The following is a 21583-nucleotide window of genomic DNA, read 5'->3' as shown; positions in this document are numbered from 1 at the left end:
GGAGGCTGAGGCAGGAGGATTGTTGCAAGTTTGAGACCAGCCTGGCCAAAAAAAAAAAAAAAAGCCAGCCTGAACTACATAGCAAGACACTGTCTCAAAAAACAAATGAAAAATAGTTTGTTCCCTTTCCTTATGAATAAATAGAAATGTCTGTTAATCATGGAATAACTTTAACCTGCTTTTCTCCCCAGTCCTAGTGTATTAGTCTAGGTTCCCCAGAGAAATAAAACCAATAGGATCGATCCCTCTCTCTCTTTCTCTCTCTCTCCACCCCATCATGCCTGTCACTGTCTCTCTGTCCCTGTCCCTATGTCTGTCTCTACACACAAGCAGACATCATCAGAGGCTTTGACCTGGCTCATCATCTCTAAGCCCTAAAGAATATTCTCATCTGGAGAGAAAACTTCGATGCGAGGGCAGAGTGCTACTATGGGCTAACAGGGCCTGTGACCTAAGCCTATTTGGAAGGAAAGACAGAGAGTTTCAGGCCCAAAGCAGCACTGCATCCCTTCTCTTTTAGTTGAGGTTGAAAAGAAGCTACGCTTGCTGGGATCCAGAAACAAGAGCCTGATCTGTTGAGGGTGCACACAACTTAAAGTTCCTGCGTTACAGAAAGCCTGCTGGGCCTGCTGGGTGCATGACCCGTGACTATGGGTGGGACTGCTTAGTATTTTCATACCGATGGAAACAGTGGCCGTGTTGATCTCAGAGAGTCCCAGATTAAGCTGATTTCACTATTTTTAATCTCTCCGGAAATAAGCAAAGAGAAGTCTAATTACAAACAGACTGAACTTTACATAGGAAATATGCAGGTCCCCTCGGGCACCTAGAAAGTGTCTGAAACTCTCACTGGCCCCTGTCTCCCCCAGTCCCCTCCTCAGAGCTCAAAGCCTGCGCCCAGGGAGGCCTGAGGTTGCAGGAGGGTCGGGGAGCAGGAGTCCAGCCTTGGCAGTGGCCCTGGACCGGCCAAACCAGCTCGACCAGCCAGCCTGCTGGGCCTGGCGCAGGGGTTCTGGATGGGAAACAGGAAGACATTTTTTGCCCACAGCTTGCACCATGGCTTTGGGAGGGCCCTTTGTTCTCGTTCCCTCATTACTTTGGGTTTTCTGGTCTTTCTCTATTCTCTGCTTGTCAAATTCCAGGCATGGGAGGGTTTCAAACACCACCACCAAACCCACCACCCACACACAAAAGCATGTGTGCAAACACACACACACACACACACACACACACACACACACACACACACGCTTCCCACCCCCACTGCATTCCCATCACAATCCCCTTTGCCACACAGCCCTGGGATTTGTAGCCAAGTGGGGCCCAGTAAAAGCTTTGAAACAGTTCACATGGCCCCGGCCTTCCCCAAGAGCTCCAAAGTTAAGGTCCCAGCCAGAACCCTGGGCCTTGCTGGCAGCTGTGCTGCTGGGTCACTGTGGGAGGTGGGACAAGGCCCCACGGCCTGCTGTGCCTCAGTTTCCCTGCTTGTCAGTTTGGACAACCATGACCACAGCTAATTCTGAATTGTCTGCCTGCCGGTGGGATCAGGCACTTGGCGGGGAGGGGGTGGCTCAGATTTATGGCATGGAAGTCCCAGAACGAGGCAAAGAAGAGAGGGACCAAAGTAGACTGGGAGCCCAGCACTCAGAAAGGCAGCCAGAAAAGATTGGACCCTCTGCAAAGAGAGCCATCCAATGACTTCACTGACGGCGCTTGCTCAGAAACAGAGACTGTGTTATTATAACTTCCATAGGCCAGGCAGACCCTTCCTAGTGACAGGAAGTTCAGGACAGGAGCTGTCCGTGGGCCCTGCTGTTGCTGAGGTCACCCTGGGAACTGGGGCTCTTCCAAGGGAAGTCAGCGTGGGGCTCCAGGGCTTGGCGGGATGGCAGGACAGATGGACAGCCTTTGAGTGAGAACGTCATGGTTATGAGGCTGAGAGGAGTGGCAGGGCTGCCCGCTGCAGCTCTGTTGGTGGAAGTAAGTCTCCATGGGGCGTTTCTGCTGCAAAGTCCTTTTGCCCTTGTGCTTGATTCTTGGTCTCCTGAATCCGCAGTCAGGGCAGCAGGCCAGGAGCACTGTCATGGAAAGGGCCAGAGAACTGCTACCGTAGTTCCTAAGCCTGGAAGCCCCCCGTGCCTTGCCATCCCCAGCAATGGCTTTTCTTCTCACATCCTGACCCCTCACATCCTTTGTCGCATTGTAGGGTCCATCTTTGCTCCCCGGCCATTGGCCCCTTTGAATCATCCCTTCTGTCACGTTTATTCTACCCTTATCTTCTCCACTGAAGGGCTTCAGGCAGCACTGCCAAAGTTTGATTATGTTCACCAACAACATGATCGAAGGCCGGAACTTATGCATTTACAGATAGGGGATCATAAATATCTCATTTCTGCACTGTAGATCCTTTCTTCCCCATCACCGCCAGCTCTCAATCACCCTTCCATTTCCCGCTCGTCTCTGCTGGAAACGCTACTAGCCAAGGCGAGCCAAGCCAAGCAGGTGTCTGTGGGCTTTCAGACCCTCCAAGGACAAGAGTTTCTTCCGCGGCTACCAGATTGCACCCTGATGCCAGCCAGCTCCAAGCGTCTGCCGCTGGCCCTCCCAAGATGACAGTCTGTGGAGACACAGCCCAAACGCTTGATCCATCCGCTTCCCAGATCTGTTGGTAAAATTCCCCACCCAAGGAGAGCCAGCCTGGGGTACTTACCATAACTTGACAAATCCCCCTTGATGGAGTGGCCAATTTGCTACGCAATTTACACTTGGTGGGCCAGTGTGAGGAAGGAACTGGGAGGAAGATGCCCAAGGCAAACGTCAGGCTTTTGGACAAACCTTGGCTGGCAACACATCTTTATTAAGAAAACAGCACACAAGAACTTGCACTAACGAAGCAGCTTTACGGCCCCTTTCCAGCACCGCCCTATAACGCAGTGCTGTCCTACCCTTCCCAGGTCTTTCCCCCACAGGACTGTACCTTGAGCAAACCTAAAAACCCACTCTGTATCTTGCTTTCCCTTTACTCTTTGTCCTTCCTCAATTCCTTCCCTCTGCCCACAATCTCGCTACATTTTGCCCGTCTCCTGAGAGGTCCTGCTTCAGTCCTGTCCTCCCTTCAAATTCTTCCTCTCCCCAGCAAACTTCTGGAGACTGGGCGTCTACACGGCCTCTCTCTCCACTTGCCACACTTTGGTCAAATCTGAACAGTTCAGTTACTTGTTGAAAACTGTCCCATACATTCTCCATTGCAGATGTGTTGGCCTTTGTCCCTCTAATGAATCTCTGTTTCCCCGGCCTTGTCCCAGAATTCTTTAAATGTGACAACAGCATCTCTAGAGTTCTTTTAACGCACTAGGGACTTCAGCAATACTTATTGGTTGTCTAAGAAGGAATTTAAGTGACCAAAAAGATAGATAGCAAGGAAGAACTAGGAAATGTTTCATGACACTGAGTGCACACAGACGGTCCCTTCTTGGGGGCAGTGGTATAACAAGTTTTCCTTTCAAGGCAATCCCCTGACAGTCCCAGACTCACACAGAGGCCCAGGGGAGGTGGTGGTTGGCTGAACAATGTGTTGCAATCAAACAAGACCATAAATGCAAAGCCAGAGGAGCTAAACAATGTTAGCTTTACAACTCCAGGTGATGAGAGTGGTATTTATAGACTCAGTGAATTCCAGAGGCTAATATTTTAAGCTGGACATCCTGAGACCCCTCATGTTTTGTTTTTATTCTCCTCCCATCCTTCCCTCCTGGAGCCCCTGGAACTTTCCATGTAATTTGGACAAAACCACGAATCCTCTATTGTTTCTCAATCCTTACTCATGCTTGGGAAGGATTTAAAAACTGTTTTGTGGAAGGATGATTTGTGCTGAGTGGAAAACATTCAGGTGCTTCCAGACGACATGCGCCATGACACCCAACTTCCATCAGAGAATTCAAAACTCCAGGCAGAGACCGAGGCCTGTCCACCTTCTAAGGAGTCCACAGGCAACAGGCTGGAGTAGAAACGGAGAGTCCCACCCCATCCACAGGTGGACCCACCTCAGCTCAGAGGTCCTGCCAAGTCCAAACACACCACTGCAGAACTTTCTTTCTCCTAATCTCTTCCTCATATTGGATAATTGGGACTGAGACAAATCAGACAGGGTGGGAAACTAAAACTTTGCTATTTATATGGCCCAGAAAAAAAGTGGGGAAATCACTGTTTTCCTTCAGCGCCATCTAGAAAGTACAAGCCAAAGAACAAATTACGAACAGCTACCCAAGCGTCAGGGAAGTCCCATAGATCATACGGGATGGAAAATAACCATGAGGTCATCATGTTCATCTCCCCTGGGGCATGGACAGCCAGGATGAAGCTTCGCACTCCCATCTAAGGGTGTTTGGTTCGTTACCTCGCTCCCATTTTGCACTGTGGCTGGTGCTCCTGATTAATCTCACACTCGTCCCGGTGACAAGCGTGCTCCTTGTGCGAGGGGACTAAGCCCAGAACATTCTCTCCAGAGTGGTTTTTGTTTGCTGCTTGTAAACACCTCTAGATGTTCATTCATGGTTTGCCCTACTGTGCTGACCAGTACTATATCCTAGGCCAGGCCAGGCCAAGCTGGTACACGCACCAAAGCCTGCAGCGACAGTAAGGCCCAAGTCCAGCTTTTAGAAGCTGTCAATGCAGGGAGAAAGTTGTGCCTGTTTTCATGTTAAGAAAAACAGACGGCTAATCTGCACCAGGGAAACAAATGAAAGTAATGAGCTATAAATGATTTGAAAATATTTCTTTTCACCAGCTGTGGTGGCACACACCTATAATCCCAGCACTCGGGAGGCTGAGACAGGAGGATTACTATGATTTCAAAGCCAGCCTGGGCTGTATAGCAAGTTCAAGGCCAGTCTGCACTACATAACAAGACCCTGTCTCAAAGAAAAAAAAAGAGAAAGAAAATATTTTCACCAAAGAAAGCACAGAGAGTAAAGTACATGTGCACATACATATGCACTCATACACACAAAAAAATACACACATACACACATACATGCCTACACATACATGTGCAGTTTTTTCTCCTCATTACACAAATAAATGCCCAATGCAAAAAACTTGGAAAATACAGAAAAACACAACTAGAAAACTATGGATAATATTTTGTCATATTTCCTTTCAGTATTTCTCTTTGAATAGTCATATATATTCTACTATAGTATATATATAATTTGCATTGTATGTCTATAATATATAATTATATAAGGGAAGAATATAGCTGTTTCATATATACTAATATGTGAGTATATTTATATATGTAACTAAGATTTTCACATAAAATACAAGAAACCATCAACTTTGTCTCTTAATTTCTAGTATGACATATATTAATTGTAAAGGAAAATTAGAAAATATCTATGCGCCAACCGAGAAGGATGAATGTCTCAGAAATCATCACTGTTCTGAAAAGAGCCTTTCCACTTGCTGTGTGCCCGTCTCATGGACTCTACACCTCCGCCCACAAGTATAAATAACACGTCCAATTGTGTAGAAACAGCATCGGGACAGACGCTCCATCCTGGAAGCATACCTGGCTACACTGAGGAACACCTTACACCACGCCTCCCTCTCTCCCCTCCCTGAAAGTAACCTCAGCCTGTGCCAGTCCATGGCTTATGTGCTCCCTTCTTGCTGTGGAGCGGACACACCAGGGACTGTGGCATACACTGCTCTACCTTGAGGATCCATACTGACTTTTTTTTTAATAGTACTTGGGATTGGACCCAGGACCTTTGCACTGAGTGACATTCCTAGCCCTTTTTTTTAACACTTTATTTTGAGACAGTCTTAATAAATCTCTAAATTGCCTAGGCTGGACTCGCATTTGTGATCCTCCTGCCTCAGCTTCCCAGAGTGCTAGGATCAGAGGCATGGCTTCAGCCTCGGCGCCCTCCCCTTTCTATGTCCTTCATGCTCAGGTGCATTAATGATTGTTTTGTACCAGGGAAGAAGTCGGGGTTGGATACCATGCACACACAAAAGCGCTGGCAACATTCTAGTGGCATCTCGAACCAGCTAGGACTGTGATGGTGATAGCCCCAGAGCCTCGGGTGGGTCCTCTTGAATCAGTGTTACTGCTCCAAAGGCCCTCTGCAGTGTCCCGCCAAGCTGGCAGGGTGCCGTCTACACGTGCAGAAGTAGAGCTCATCAGCTCATCTGGCTTTTCCCAACTCCTCTGTCTGTGTCCTGATCAGTTCTCTGCTTCCAGCTTCAGAGGGTGATGGCCTTGCAGTTCTGTTCTGGTGATCACATGAGTTTATGCAGAGGAAAGGCTGTTAGAACTTCAAGGCACTGTGAACATACAGTACTAAGCCTACCCTTGAATTTAGGAGTGATTCTGTGTGCTCCATTGGTGTGCTCGGTTAGGCAAAGCTAGCCTGTTCTCCACATGGAAGTCTCTGCTGCTGGCTGTCCATCTTATCTTCTGTGTTGACGTCTTCCCAACAGTATCTCCTCTTCATGACGGTCCTTCAGGCCCTCTCCTTCCTACTTAGTTGTAGGTATTCCGTAATGATCTTCCTTCTGGAGCACCAAGGGAGTGGGTCCTAATACTCTTTCTCAGCAGTGTGCTGGTAAGTGTTAACCCTGCCTTTCCAGCTGTAGACCAGCTATGAATGCTGCTTGATAATTTCATTTGCAATAATGAGTAAGAGAAAAGCAAAACAACAACAATGTCCAGTCAGGTGCTACGTATCAATGATCTGATCCACAAAGGACCATATCCTGTAAGATTGTACCTCCTATTTTATCTGCAGAAGCTAGTCCATTTACACTTATTGCAATGATCAAGAGAGTTTCAGAGATCTTCTTTTTCCCGACTGTCTACTTTTATTATGTTTCTCCTTTTCTTTTGTACCAGGAATCGAACTCTGGACCTTGCGCTTGCAGGCACTTTCGCCACTGAGCTATACCCCCTGCCTATGCTTCTCCTTCTGCTTTCTATTCTATTAAACATTTTCTTCATTTCTCTTTTTTTCTGTATCAACTTAGACGCTTTCACACAAAGATTTTAAATTCCAGCTAGTGTTATTAAAATCAACCCGGTATTCCTAGGTTCATATCTAGCTTTTGTGAACTACTTAGCTTTATGACCTTAAGTAAATTATTTATTTTCTCTGTATCTGTTTCCATATAATTAAATGAGTTAATAATATAAAAAAAGATTGTATCACCTAGTGACTCTGTAGTCATTTTAAGTTCTATCTCTGCTATTCACACATGATGAAATAAATCATCTAACAACATATTTCTTAGAATGTATCCCCATCATTAAGGTATACACGACTGAATTTTAGAACTTCATTAATTTTTCCATAGCATGAGCACTTCTTTGCAAATTGAATAATAGTTTTTAAAAACTGGAAAAACATTACCTCAATATTTTGAGTTATCCACAATGTCACTGCTACAGACACAGCACATGTTCACACTTAATGTACTTTATTACTATTTTTCTCTATCACTTTATTAAGTCTAGATGATCTACAAAACAAAAAAATCAAGCCCGGAGAGCACAGTCTGCTGATTTCTGTGGTGTAAATATTTGTGCCATGGTTGATTTAAATTCACCAATGTGATGTCACCATGTGTGGGTCTGGGCAGAGGTTCACAATGGCGTACCAGTACAGAGCATTGCAACTGTATGTATCTGCATGTGGTAGGCATATAATTCAAGAAAATAGATAACAACAGGGGCTGGGGATTTAGCTCAGCGGCAAAGCACCTGCTTGGCAAGTGGAAGGTCATGAGTTCAATTCCCGGTACTGGGAAAAAAAAAAAAATAGATAGTAGTAAATTGTGGTACAATAATTAGGATGTGGTCTGTTTTTTAGCATTTATGACTTCTGTTTTCAATGTCTCCTTTAGTGATAAGTTTATATCATTTAATTTTTAATAATGATTGTGTTTAACAACCACTTTGCAAAATTCCTCAAAACTTAACAATCAACTTTCACGAGGCATCTGAAACCACACATGGCCTTGACCTTCTTCCCATCAACCCTGATGGGCCTTGCACCATCAGAAGGCCAGACCATTCGTTAAGTGGCTGCTGCTAGTCCAGGTCCACACCAATCAAGAGAGTGTTCGTTAGTGCTCAGCCTCCCCAAATAAGCAACGTCAACGGTCTTAGTCTGGTGGACTGACTTAATGATCTGTTCCTTTAAAAACTGTGGTTTCTGAGCTCAAGTCAGATACCTGAGCACCAGCGTGAGCTGAGAGTGAGGCCTGAAGGCGTCCATGATGTAATATACTAGGTTTAAACTTGGCAAACGGATGACATTGTGAGAAATGGATTTTCTTAGGCTGATTTTGGGAGTTTCGGGTGTTGTTTTAAGAGTTAAGCCAAGGCAAAAAATAACCCTTACAACACATCACTTCACAGTTGGTCAGCCTGGGAGAAGCTATTCTGGGATATCCAAGTTAAGACGCCTCCTAAACTCCAGGCAAACTGGAATCGGTCTGGGGTTTCTATTTCTGTCTATGTTACTGACTTGCTGTGTAAACTCTGACCACTTAGTTCCCTGGCTGGTGCCTCACTTTGCCCTCTGGCGAAATCAAGCCAAGTCCCTTTGTCAAGAGCCTTTGCACCTATGGGGAGGGAGAGGAGATAGCTGCTAAAGCATGCCTGCTTAAGGTCTTCTTCATCAGTGGGGACGCTGGGAGGAGCAAAGTGTAAGCGGAACCTTATAAAAACTGACTATGCACAAGCTTTAATGTAGAAGAGGAGGAACGGAATAGGAGGAAAGAGGGCCTCCAAGCAAGGTCCCCTGGAAATGCTGGCTAAGTGGCTAAGCCGTGTCCAGTGCTCTCTCTAAGGGACAAAGCACGCATGCACGAGATGAGTCAACACAGAAGAAAGGGCAGGCGAGATGGGATCAGTGGTGCCTTTCGCCAGCGTGGTGGAGCAGGGAGTTTCCTGAGTAGGGAAAGCCTGATCAGTTGTGATCCTGAGAACCGCCTGGACAACGATAGCGGAGTGGGCCAGGCTGAGGCCGTACCAGCCTCCTACGTGCCCGTGAGACAACCTGACCCATGAGTCTTTAGCCGTGGGAGATGCGGCTCTCGGGTACCGAGCCTGTCTCCTCCCTCGAGAGCACGAACGGAAGCCTTGGATGAAGGACAGTTAGAAGGATGGGACCGCGGCAAACTGTTCTACAACTCCTGCTGCGCCTGTGCTTCTGTCATCTCACTCTTCTCACCAGCACCCTGGAGGCCAGGGACGCTATGGGAGCCGCCCGGACCTGTAGGCATTAAATGTCTCGTTCTATCCAATTTACAGCTGATACTCAAACATCATCTGGCCACCAATCCTGTGCTTTGTCTGCTCCCATCTATCTCTATTAAACTCAACTAGCCGGCTCATTTTCCCACCCACAGGCTAGATGCCTTTTGAAATTAAAAGTCATTTGATCTCTAGAAAAACAGGAAGGCCAGTTCCACTTGTCGGGCTCTATAAACGGAGGCAATCTCTTCCAAAAGTTCTCTGGGAAGCCCGGGGATTCAGAATTGCAAAGCTAGCCAAATCTGGATTTTCCCCTATAAAGAGACAGACAGTTCCTCCCTGTTTAGAACATATCCTTACTCATTAAGCTAGCTCTATGTTTTCTAATAACTTTTGCTTACACCACAAAACTGTCAGAGACTATGGAAACACAAAGGCCCTGGAAAAAAAAAAGAAGGCCCTGAGCCCCTGGAAGTCATTATTCCTTCCTTTAGCAATTGCTGAGTTAAGCATCATAAATATGGTTCCATCCTGCCCCCTCTCCCGCTCCTCCCTCTCTCCCGACCCCGCCTTGCGCGCACACACACGGTCTGTTGGACATATGTTCAGAAGAAAGCAGGGCCAGGGGGTGGGAGAGGAGATTCACATGGCGTGAGTCAAGAGTTTGAGTGTTTAAAAGTGGAGAGCGGGTGGGGAGTTTGCAGCCCTGGAAATGGAATATCCAAAGGATTTATTGCCTTTGAGTATCTCACAAGGCTTTTTTTTAATGTATAAAAATCTGTTGCTTATAGCTTTTTTTTTTTTTTTTTTTTTCTTTTTTGGTATAGGGCAGTAAACAAGAGCTCTGAAAGGGGAAGGAAGCCAGGAGAAAGCCAGCTCCATTAGTCACGCAGCTGCATATCCTGTCACAAAGGACCCCAGTTGAGTAATCGCCCAAAATATGCCTGTTATTTTTTTCTGTCAGAAAAAAAAAGGGGGGGGCCTGCAAAAATGTACTGTAAAAAAAGAAGAGAGAGAGGAAAAAAAAAAAAACCTGGTCTCTCAGCCCCGGAGGGGAAAGGAAAATAAAGAAGAAACAGGCGTGGCTGCTCAGGGCTTGCTAACCCTCTCCCCAACTTGTCTTTAAGAGAAAAAGCCTACCAGCCGTGCACAGCCATGGAGCCCGCCAGGCCTGGAGGAGGCTGGCTTCGTGGGACATCCGAGAGCTCTTGCAGCTACGTGGTGCCTGATACTGGGACAGGCAGAGGCAGTAGGAGACAGTGGGAAGAGGGCAGCGTGGAGGGACGAGGGAAAATTAACAGGAAAGGGCCAGGCTAGTGAACAAGTCCTTCCACGGCCCTTAAGTGTACGACTTCCCTGTGAGCGTCAGATGAGCCCAGCAGGGACCATACACATCAGTCAGAGGCCAAGCCTGCTTTGTCCTAACCTTTTCTGACGGCCTCAGCGAAACGGACATCATCTCAGGCCTCAGCCCCGGCAGTGGTGTTTGAGCCGCAGATGAAGGCAGCGGGTGTGGGGGCTGTCTGACTCCAGGGCAGCCTGAAGAGCAGGGGCCGGGAGGGACAGGCTGGTCCGAGCTGCCTACATCTGCAAGTGTTTTCCTAGAGGAACCTTCCCACATCCCTGGACATCAGGCTCCTGGTAAGGAAACCGAGGCACAGAAGGGAGTCCTGTCCAGTTACTGCCACTGCCCACCCTCCCAATCCTCTATTTCTCAGGACCAGGACTCAGGGGAGAGGGGCCAGTCCAAGTCCAGAGTGTTCTTGGAAAGTCGTACTTTCCTTCCCACTAACATTTTGGCCCAATCAGAGCTGTCCCCAAGGAAAGGGGCTTTCTGTACCCAACTGACCAAAAAGTAACAGGAAGCCTCCGCCTTAAGGAAGAAAAGGGGGCTGTGAGAGGGAGCAAGGCAGACGCACTATCCCTTTTGCCTCTGGGCTCTCTGGATCTGCCCTAGCAGGAGCAGCTGGGAGAGGGGCTTTTCCTGGGGTGCCTCCAGGGACCTGGGCCTTAGCACTCGGCTGCTTGGCCACTCTGGGAACGAGAGCCCTCCTCAGCTGAGGGCCAAGCCAGTGCCGCTTCCCATGGCTACAGAAAGGCCTGCGTGTACCGACACCAGGGCTCTCCTCAGCCTTCTGACGCCTTGGGTCCTGCCTGAGGCCCAGTCCCAAAGCCAGTCCCGAGCCTCAGGACCTGCTCTGCCTTGGCTGTGCCTCTCCCCGGAGAGCTCACAGGCACCCATGCCCGCCCGAAGGACTTTTAGGAAGAGCTTGGCATGGCTTTCTGCGGAGATCCCCCTGCTCCTGGAGGGCGCATTCTCCTCCTGGCTGCCTCACAGATTCGCTGTGGAATTTCATGCGACTCCAGCAGACTCACTATGACCACTTTTCCCCCGACTTCAGGATTTGCCAGCTATAGCCTTTGGTGGCTTAGTAACAGGAATACGCTCTGGGAAGGACATCACTGGCTCACACTGCCCTTGTGTGGACCCCACAAAGTGAGCTGACACAAACCTGTGTGGTACAAGTCAGTCACTCAGTCGGTCACTTGGTGTGGCCTTTTTTCTCCTTATTTCTTTTTGGTAGTACTGGGGACTGAACTCAGGGTCTTAACACTGAGCTTTATCCCCAGCCCTTCTTCTTTTTCTTTGAGATAAGATCTCACTAAGTCGCTGTTGTACAAGCTGGGCTTGAACTCGTGATCCTCCTGCCTCAGCCTCCTACCGCGCAGGGGATTACAAGTATGCACTCAGTGTGTCCTTTCAATGCAATCAAGATAAGCAGACTATATGAAGCAGCTGTCCAGGTAACATAGCATACCATTTTATAAGTAGAAAGAATGCACTTTAAAATAATGATAAAGCATAACATAGAGGGCTCAGTGGTAGAGTGCTTGCCTGCTAACATGCACAAGGCCCTGGGTTCAATCCCAGCACCACCTGGGGGAAAAAAAGCTGGGAATGTAGCTAGTGGTACCGTGCCTGCCCAACAAGCACAAGGCCTTGGGTTTGATCCCGGGTACCAAAAAAGAAAAAAGGAAAACAAAAGCAAAAAACGGACAAAAAATCCTGAAAGAAAGAAAGAAAGAAGGAAACAAAGAAAGAAAGAAAGAAAGAAAGAAAGAGAAAGAAAAAGAAAGAGAAAGAAAGAAAGCAAGAAAGAAAAAGAAAGAAAGAGAAAGAAAGAAAAAGAAAGAGAAAGAAAGAAAAAGAAATAGAGAAAGAAAAAGAAAGAAAGAAAGAAAGAAAGGAAGGAAAAGAAAGAAAGGAAGGAAAGAAGGAAGAAAGAAAGAAAGGCCATACAGTACAGGTAGACTAGTAATATATAACCAGTAGCATGGTCATTTATTCTCATTATCAAGTGCTATGTACTGTGTGCAGTTGTGCTGTATTTTATACTACTGGCTTCCTAGTTAGGTTTGTTTACGCCAACATCACCACTAACATGTGAGCAATGTGTCATGTGAACTGCACTTCACAATGACTATAATGTCATTAGGTGGCAGGAAGTTTTTACCTCCACTCTCTAGTATGTGAGCTGTCACTAACCCAAACCCTGGCATACAGCAGGGGCTATATTAATTGAAATCTCTGTCTGCCTGCCACACAAGGTCCTGGGAATTCACTGGCAAACAATATAGCGCAGTCCCTTTCTGCATGTGAAGTTTGGACAACCTTTTCCACTCCTTCTGCATTCCTTCTTCCTTCTTTCTGGAGTTTCCCGATGCCAGCTCCTTGGATGGGTGAGCCAAAGACGGGCAAGGAAGGAGGGAATAATAAATATATATATTTAAAAACTCACACATGCTGCAAAAAACCCTATGCTGATGCTAGTGTTTCCAAAATGCTTATAGGTAGAGGAGAGTTCCTTAGCAACCTGACTGTAATGAAAATTCCACAAGGGCATCTGGAATTCACTATGTCAGACATTCCCGCTGATTGGGAGAGAGCAAGGCCCAAGGCTGTCTTATAGCACACAAACTACGCTAATAATAATACTGGTGCCCACCGTCTACTACATAGGGAGCCCCATACGGGGCTGGCCTGTGGGGACGTGGGGACACTCCTGATCTGGCTTTGAGTGTTGAAGTCCCTGAGGGCTATTGTCTTCCTGAAGGCTCAGCCCCTTCTTGAGCCCAAGTCCTTCACATAAGCGGAAGCTGGGATCAGAACTATCGAACCTGGCCTGGAGTGACAGACGGGTGCATGAACCCCAGTGATGCCATTAGCCCCCGGATGGTAGGTAAGGTGGCAGCGGGCACCTGCTCCCACATAGATTTGCCTTTGTGATAGCAGTGACATCTGAAGGACTAAATGTTGACCGCAATTATAGTCTCCCTTCTTGTGCCCCGGAAGGAGACTGAGGCCAGAGCCGCCCAGCAGAGAAGTCTCCACAGCCTCTGAGCTCCACGTGGGTCTCTGCTGAGTCAGGCCGTGCAAGCCTGTGGTCGAAGGCACCACGATGACAGGTCTCTCTCAGCCCGTTCCCTTGGAGACTTTTGATGTTTCAAAGCTGACAAGGTTGGCGTATTCCAGGGTGCAGAAAACACGCCTGCCAGGCTCACCTTTCAAGCAGCTGATTAATATATCATGAGGTCTCTGGTCATACGAGACTCTAGGACATGAGGCAGTGACACGCGAGCCTTGCCCTACGCCTCGGGGTACTAAACTGTCAACAAGAGGCCTTGTGGGGTAGATCCAAGAGGGAGAGGCTCTTCTGTTCAACAGACCACATTCCAAACAAGGGAAGAGACGGTGGCCTCCCTCACCTGCCGGGGCCCCTGAACCCCAGGCTTTGCTTAGGAATCCACACCCCACCATGTTTATTAGCGACGCCGATGAGGAGCAAGCACGAGAGATCTGTCCTCCGAAGCCCACTCGCCAGCCTATTACCGGGTACCACAAGATCTGTTCTGGACATGGGGCAACGAGGGCCTCTGAGTGTGTGAAATGTTAAGGGTCTGACAAAGCACTTACTGACCAAGGAAAATCAACTCAGGTGCTGCAGGAAAGGCCTGGTACCAAGAATGTCTGGGGCTTTGAGACACTGGAAAAGATTGCCTAATAACGTAATGGGCTCCCTTCCCTGGAAATATCTGGAAATAGGATAAGTACTCTCCAGACTTGGAAGGGCCAGCAGTGCCGGAGGTAAGAGATGGTCACAGCAACCCGTGGGGAGGGCTGACCAGCAATTGTGCACCCATTCCATGGCACATTTTCACACAAAGGGAAACATACGGGCCAAAATATACCTAACATAAAACTTACAGTGTTAATCATGTTGATTATATGTTTCAGTGGCATTAAATATATTCACAACGTCTTACAACCATTACCACTATCTTCCCCAAAACTTTTCCTCTTCCCAAAATGAAATCTGTACTCATTAAATGCAAAGTTCCCAAATCCTCTTCCTCCCAGCCTCTGACGTCCCCCATGTTACTTTTCATCTTTGTCATTTTGACTACTGTACCACATGTATATGTGGCATCTCATAATATTTGTCTCTTTATGATCAGCTTATTTCACTTAGCATAATGTCTTTCAGGTTAATCTGTGTTGTAGCATGTCAGAGATGATGGATGGATAGATAGATGACAGACAAGACAGACAGACAGAGATTGACACTAGATAGATGGGAGAAAGACAGACAGATATCATTTTTCTGCTGATGCACATGTGTTGTTTCCACCTTTTTTACTATTATGAATCATGCAGCCCTGAACTTGGGTGTACTAATATCTGTAACTTCTTTCATTTCTTCTGGGTATATACCCAGAAGTTGAATTGCACATGCACACAAAAATTAAGGCAAAAACATGGTGCCCCAGAAGACAATATGTCAGTGTCTTCACACTGAGACCCAGTATGGAAAACAGACACCTAAAAAGTAGGTGACCTCTCAGGAAACACGGGAGGGGGTGCTGGTTTTTCATCGAGCAATCAGAGAAGGCTCATAGAAGCCATGATACTTGAGCTAGATTCTGACAGACGACTAGGAGTTTGCCTGGTAGGAAGAAATGGAAAAGAGCAAGAAAGGAAACAATGCTTTAAAAAAAACAGTGTAGACAAAATATGAAATGCCCATATCTTTTCCCTTAGCGGTCTACTGATAGGAATTCTCTTGCGGTTATCGCCATATGCATACACTCAAGAGCATGTCCAGAGATCGTGTAGGTAATGTTTGCAGGGCATAAACTGGAAGCTGCCAATGCCCATCCCTGATTCCCTGGCTAAATTGTGGCACTCAATTGAATGCCCGTGCATTCAAGGGCAGTTGCTGCAAAGAATACTAGAAAGCTGGGTGCTTCGGGCACACACCTGAATCCCAGCGCTCTGGAGGCTGGGGGGTGGGGACGGAGGCAGGGAGGGAGGAAAGAAGAAAGGGAGGGAGGGAAAAACGAAGGAAGGATAGAGGGAGCGAGAGAGAGAAGAAGGAAAGAAAGAGGAAGGGAAGGAGGAGGAGAGAATGAAAAAGATCTCTGCGTGCTGATATGGCAAGAATCCCAGGTTTATTTTTAATTGAAACGAAGAAGGTGCCCAGATTTTCCCTGGAAGGGTACTCGGGAAACTGAACAGTCACTGTCTTTGAGAGGGGCGACCATGGCTTGAGGGGAGAGGTACCAAAATTTCACAATATATCGTCAATTCTGTAGGGCCGTGCACATGTGTTGCATTAAAAGAAATGCTAACGGGGCTTTTAGGGTGATGGGATTATGGGGCATTTTTTATACTCTTTATGCTTTCCTTATTTAAAATATTTTAAAGTGGAAAGCAGCTATTTTTCTGGAATTGTTTAGTCTCAATGGCTCCGAAAGGCAGAGGGATGGAAAAGAAGTTTAAAGGGCTAGGCTTGAGGTGTTTGTCTCGAAGGATTCCTTTCAAGGCAGAGCAGCGTCCACATCTCCTGGCGAGAGAACTGAGGGGCAGTGGAGAGAGAACTGGGCTGAAAGCTGAGGGCAAGGAGGCTGGAGCCAGGGGCTGTCTGGGGCAGGGACTCCGCCCCTCCTCCCCCTTCTGGGAACCCACGTCTCCGAACCCAGCCACACAGGGTTAACCCTTGCGCTCTGCTTCGCTGAGCATGGGGGTGGCGGGTGAAAGCCAAGGGGGTCCAGCCCAGCCCCAGCTCCAGGCGGCATTAATAAAATGCAGGTGTTTGTACAGTTGCTGTAGAGAGGGGAAGGAGCCGCGATAGCAGGCGAGCACAGAGCTTGGAGCACAGGGCGTAGAGGAAAATGTGCCTGGGCGCCATGAGAAAGCAGTTTGCAGAGCGCTGGCTGGGGGTGCAGAGGAATGCTGAAGTTTCTGGCACAGGCCTCCCTGTAGCAACTCCCGGGAGAGTGAGTGAGCGTCTGTGTGTGTGTGTGTGTGTGTGTGTGTGTGTGTGTGTGCACGCACAGGCTGCTATACGCACGCACCCGCACACCCACGCATGCGCTGCCACCATAGCTATTTCCCCAGCAGAGCTTCAGACAGCTCAGCTGTGCCTCCCCCACCCTTCCCTCCCAGTCTTCGGGCGACATCTCTCTGCTAGGCCCCCTACCACCACCGGAGTTTCTTAGCCCCTCTTTGGATGGGCCTTACACCAGCATTTTGGGAGCCTGACTCCCTCCTCCTCGAGTTCCTTGGAGTTGGGGCGGGCGGATGGCGCCTCGGCCCTGGCTTCTAGACAGCGCTGCAGCTCGGCCTGGTGGTGCTCAGCTCCGGAAGTTTTAGCCTTGTCCGGGAGCCACGTGAGACTCAGTCTGAAGGTGTGTGTGACAAAGCACACAGGGGAGCCTCCTCCGCCTCGGGCCAGGAAAGGGCTGAGGAGGCACAGAGGTGAGGGAGGACAGCCGCTGAGGGTCCTCTGCCGCCCCTCCACATGCCCCCGTCGGAGCTGGGAAGGGCCAGGCAGCCCCAGCCTTCTAGGGCGTTGCTCTGGGCCTGCCAGACACAAAGCAGCATAAAGCCGGTTACTTCCTTAGTTTGTTTAGTTTGACTCCTCATCTGAGGCCTGCACAGGAGGGCAACTGTGAACACGTCCGGCCACAGGGAAAGGCTCTGGGTGATGCGGCAGGCCCTAGGCCTTGCTGGGCTCCAGGTGGACTGGAGTTTGAAGGAGGTCAGAGAGGGCAAGCTCCTCCAAATGGAGGTGAATTCCTGGTTCCTATGGGTGGGAGACTCAGGGAAGACAAGTCACTGGTCCTAGGCTGGCCCCAAGTATGGGTGCACGTGAAACCCCAGCCCACAGAGCCAGAACCGTGCGGGGCAAAAGGCCAGCCCGACTATGCAGCAAATGCGCTCCCCAGAATTCAGCACCCAGAGGGCAGAGGAGAACAGGTGCCTGAGAGACTGCTCCGTCCCCATCCGTACTGCCTACCTCCCTCCTCACCAGCCAGCCAGAAACACAGACCAAGCAGGGGTGGGCAGGCGACCAACAAACTGTCCCCCACCCAGCTCCTCCCACAGCCCACAGACTTGTCCAGTGGTGGCTGATTGGAGAAGGCAGGTGTGGACACTAGCTCAGGGAGGGGCATTAAAAAGCTGTAAAGAAACCAGGTATGGGGGTCCAGCACTCTGGGAGGCTGAGGCAGGAGGATCACAAGTATGAGCCTAGCCTGGACAACTTAATTACTTAAAGAGACTTTGTATCAAAATAGACCTTGTATCAAAATGTAGCTCAGTGTGAAGACCGTGGGTTCAGTCCCCAATACCACAAAAATGACTTAAATAAAAACTTTAAAGAATCTTCTTACAAAGTTCCTGGGGCTTCTTGTCCCATACCTTGAATTGAAGCATCCTGACTGACAAGTCCAGGCTTGGGCTTGTTGCTTGTGGGGGTAACAGTGGGAACCGCCCTGAAAATTCAGGGACTAGGTGGCCTTGGGTATCCCATGTCCTCACCTCCAGCCTCTTTTCTGGAAGTGGGGTGGGGAAACACCTTGCACCCTCAGGGCTGCACTCTGGTCTGAAAATCGAGTGCTTTATTGCTCCGCCCCAACCTGTGACGGAGGTCGGGAGCACCAGATGTTTCCAATGAAGACCCAACCGGCCTGGCGAGGTAACCGGCGCGCCGTACACCCTGGCTCCATGGAGAGGCCGCAGCCCCCAGGCCTCTGAAAGCACACGCGGCCGCCCAGTGAAAGGGACCCACGCTCCCTAGCATTCTCCGCTCCTTTCAGGAAATTGCCAAGTTGGCCCTTGGCTTTCTCCTACCCTGCGCCCGGCCCGTTTCCATAGCAACCGCCTCCCCATCCTCGCGAGCCCCTTTGCGCTGCCCGCCCCCCTCCCCTCCCGGCCCCCGCGTCTCATCTGTCTGGGTGGGAAGTAGGATTAGAGTTCATCGGGCCGAGGATGCTTTTCCCAGGGCCGCTTCGCCTTCGTGAATCCTTTGCGGCTGCCGGCTCCTGCCCCAGGCTTTTCAAGTCCCTAGACTTAATGACCGGCCCTGGGTTTCCTCTTCTCTTTCTCTGCCTCCAATAAAGCCGGAGAATTAACCCAGGTTTTAAGAGCCCGGTTCCAAAGTTGCATATCAAAGGGGGCTTCCCCAAGCTGCTTCTGCATTTCAAAGGGGCTGATTTATCGCTTTCACTTAAACCCGCACATTTTGGGGTAAGAGTTTTACTCAGAGGTCAAACTCTGGAAAAACAAATGGATCCCCATTCACCCCCTCCTGGGGTGCTGCGGGCCGTTAGTATATAAACTGCCTGCGGGGAAGGTGGGAAAGAGGCAGCACTTCCAGCGGCCGGGCCCCCAGGCGCTGCGGCTCCGGCTCCAGCTCCCGGGCTCTTGCTGTGAGGACAGAGGAAAGGCTGGGGGCGGGGGCGGCCCTGAGGCGGCTTCCCCAGCCGCTGTACAAGTTCCCTTCCTGCCTCCTTGGCCTCTCCCGGAGCTCTAGCCACGCTCCGAACCACCTGGAAGTGCTCAGTGTCAGCCCTTCCATGCCGGGAGCACTGTGTCCGGGCCCAGCTCAGGCCTGGGCTGCCTGCCTCCTGGGCCACTTCTTGCGGCCAAGTCTGCAGCCACCTCGCATTCAGCTGCCCCGCGCCTGCCTGGAGTGACCCCCACACCCCGACTCTCTCCTCTCATGGAGAACCCTGGCCCCCACCTTCCCACCCACCCTGCACACGCTCCCTCTCCACAAGCGCCTCCACACCATCCCGGCCAACCTCCACTCAGCTGTCACCATTTTACCTCCCCAGTCCCCAGAGCCTGGAGCCTTTGGGTCTCACTGCAGACTGTGCGTTCCTTCCCCTGGTTTAACGCGGACCGAATTCCCGGGCTTCCGGGGCATTAAGGTCCTGCCTACTCACAAGTCCTGCTTGGGGCTGACTGGGGAGCCACAAGCAAGCTGCCCAGGAGCAGTGCTTGGAAGAGGCCGGGTAGGCGCCCAGCACCTTTGGCCTAGCACTGCAGTGCCCAAAAACTGACCTCTGGAGAGGGCAGCCTGAATAAGGCTGTGAGAGGCATCGCCAGCCAGCTTCCCCTTAGGGGATGCGTCTCTGTCTCCTTTTCTCACCCTGCCGCTGGCTCGTTCATTCACTCACTCATTCACTCATTCTTACCTTCAGGCACTCAGGACCTTTGACTGAATGCTGACCATGTGTTAGGGGATGTGTCACAGGCCCTGCAATCCATTGCAGTGCCCCTTCCCCCCGCACAGAGGCTGGGCTCCAAACGGGGAGTCTCCGCTTGAAGACACACGAGCTCAGCAGAGAGACAGAGGGCACAGCCGGTGCGGAAGCTCAGAGGCGGTCCTGTTGGACAGATTGGTGTGTCCAGTAGCCAGGACTGTGGACTTGGGTGTTGAGAGAAGACCCTGAAAGGGTAGAGGAGCAAAATGGTGAATGTCAGGGCAAGGAATCCATCGCCCCTGCCATGCCACCCGAGCTTGACCCCAACAAGATTAAAGCTGTATTTTGAGACGCGTCAGTGAGGAAGCTGGTGTCACGCCTGCCCTAGGCCCTAAGACGGGCCTGGGTCTGTCTCCAAAAGAGGTTGGTGATGATGACATTACCAAGCCAAGCAGTGATCAAATGGCATGAGGATCACAGTGGAACTGGCCATTCAGAACAGACAGCTTCGGGGAGGCCATTCCGTCCAGTGCAGTGATCCCCAAAGCCCTCCAGAAGCTGCTCCAGAACTGAGACAAGCAGAAAGACATTAAGCAGAATCAAAACACAGAGGAAAAGGTATAAAATAGGATCTCTGGGTGGGACCTTCACCCTTGCTCAGCACCACTTCTGATGAGATTGTCAACAGTGCCCAGCAGGTATCTTTAGCCAGGGAGCTCTCCGGAACCCTTAAGGGTCCCAGCTCCTGTCCCTCCTGTGGGTTTCAACACTGGTCACACTGGTGGTGCCACCCTCACGACTTCATAGATGGCAGTGACTGACCTTGGCGTGGGGGAATGTCCAGCTACTCACGAACTACAAAGGGAAATATTTCAAGGATCATTCAACAACCAAAAGAAAACGAAAACAAAAACCAAAAGGGGAACTGACCTGAAGAAGGTTGGTGATGATGCAGAAAGCCCCCCGGGGCAGGAGAAGGAGCGAGCGCGTCCAGAGCTGTACTCCTCGGCCGTGCCTCGTGCTTCCTGTTATGCACACCCCTGCTACACGTGCTCACACCCTGCCTCTGTTTACCTCTCCCCTGAGCAGGACTGGCTCTTCTCCAGAAGTCGTTGCTGCAGAAATCACTCATCACTACACCCCTGGACCAGCCAGAGAGCAGCAGCTTCTCACGCCCTGGAGAGAGGTGAGGGACCCAGGGGGCCTGACAGTGTACACCGCGGTACCTCCCACATGAGCCTGAAGCATGCTGCCCTTAGAGAGCTTACTGGGGAGTCTCCTGGCTGCTTTTCAGGGGAGGCCTGAGAGCCGTGAGGCCATGGAAAGGGCCTGTCTGGCAGGGCAATCAACCTGGTCAGATCTCACCCCCGACACACCCTTATATCAAGGATTGAACCCAAGACCTTCCCACTGAGCTCCATCCCCAGCCCATTTTTATTTTTTTTTCATGAGACAGGGTCCCACAAAGTTGCTAAATTGCCCAGGATGAGCTTGCAGTTATGATCTCCTGCCTCAGCCTCCCAGAAGGCTGGGATTACATGCACCACCACATCCACCTTCTGGGTCACTTCTAAGGCAACTACACTGGAGACAGGGAGCATGGGCGTCTCCAAAGGCAGTTGATAGCCAGAGACTCCTTTCCTGATTTTGCTTCTCCTCTATCCCGCTCAGGAGAAGAAGGGTTGGGAGAAATCTAACCCCGCTTAAAGATCCTACTTTATCAGTTCTCCTCTGTGCTTTCTGGGCCTTAAGACTGTATCTTCCTAC

General features: G+C 49.8%; 2 long non-coding RNA genes across 4 annotated transcripts; both read right to left on the bottom strand.

Annotated features, from left to right (window-relative positions):
- Positions 1-1717: 1717 nt before the first annotated feature.
- LOC102005351 lies at positions 1718-21277 on the bottom strand. Of its 3 annotated transcripts, none has more exons than XR_001236820.1 (3): positions 19808-21277; positions 2711-2852; positions 1718-2617 (listed from the first exon to the last, which is right to left on the bottom strand). It is a non-coding gene; the product is annotated as an uncharacterized LOC102005351 (long non-coding RNA). The 3 variants fall into 3 exon arrangements; XR_263277.2 differs by having other exon boundaries at positions 1718-2790; positions 19808-20061; positions 20260-21277; XR_001236819.1 differs by having other exon boundaries at positions 1718-2790.
- LOC106150171 lies at positions 14987-18058 on the bottom strand. The gene is made up of 2 exons (XR_001236823.1): positions 16845-18058; positions 14987-15267 (listed from the first exon to the last, which is right to left on the bottom strand). It is a non-coding gene; the product is annotated as an uncharacterized LOC106150171 (long non-coding RNA).
- Positions 21278-21583: the final 306 nt, after the last annotated feature.

This window comes from Chinchilla lanigera, unplaced genomic scaffold (genome assembly GCF_000276665.1).
Source record: "Chinchilla lanigera isolate Chin_1 unplaced genomic scaffold, ChiLan1.0 scaffold00065, whole genome shotgun sequence".
Taxonomy (NCBI): Eukaryota; Metazoa; Chordata; class Mammalia; order Rodentia; family Chinchillidae; genus Chinchilla; species Chinchilla lanigera.
This window is presented reverse-complemented; position numbering and strand designations above follow the sequence as displayed.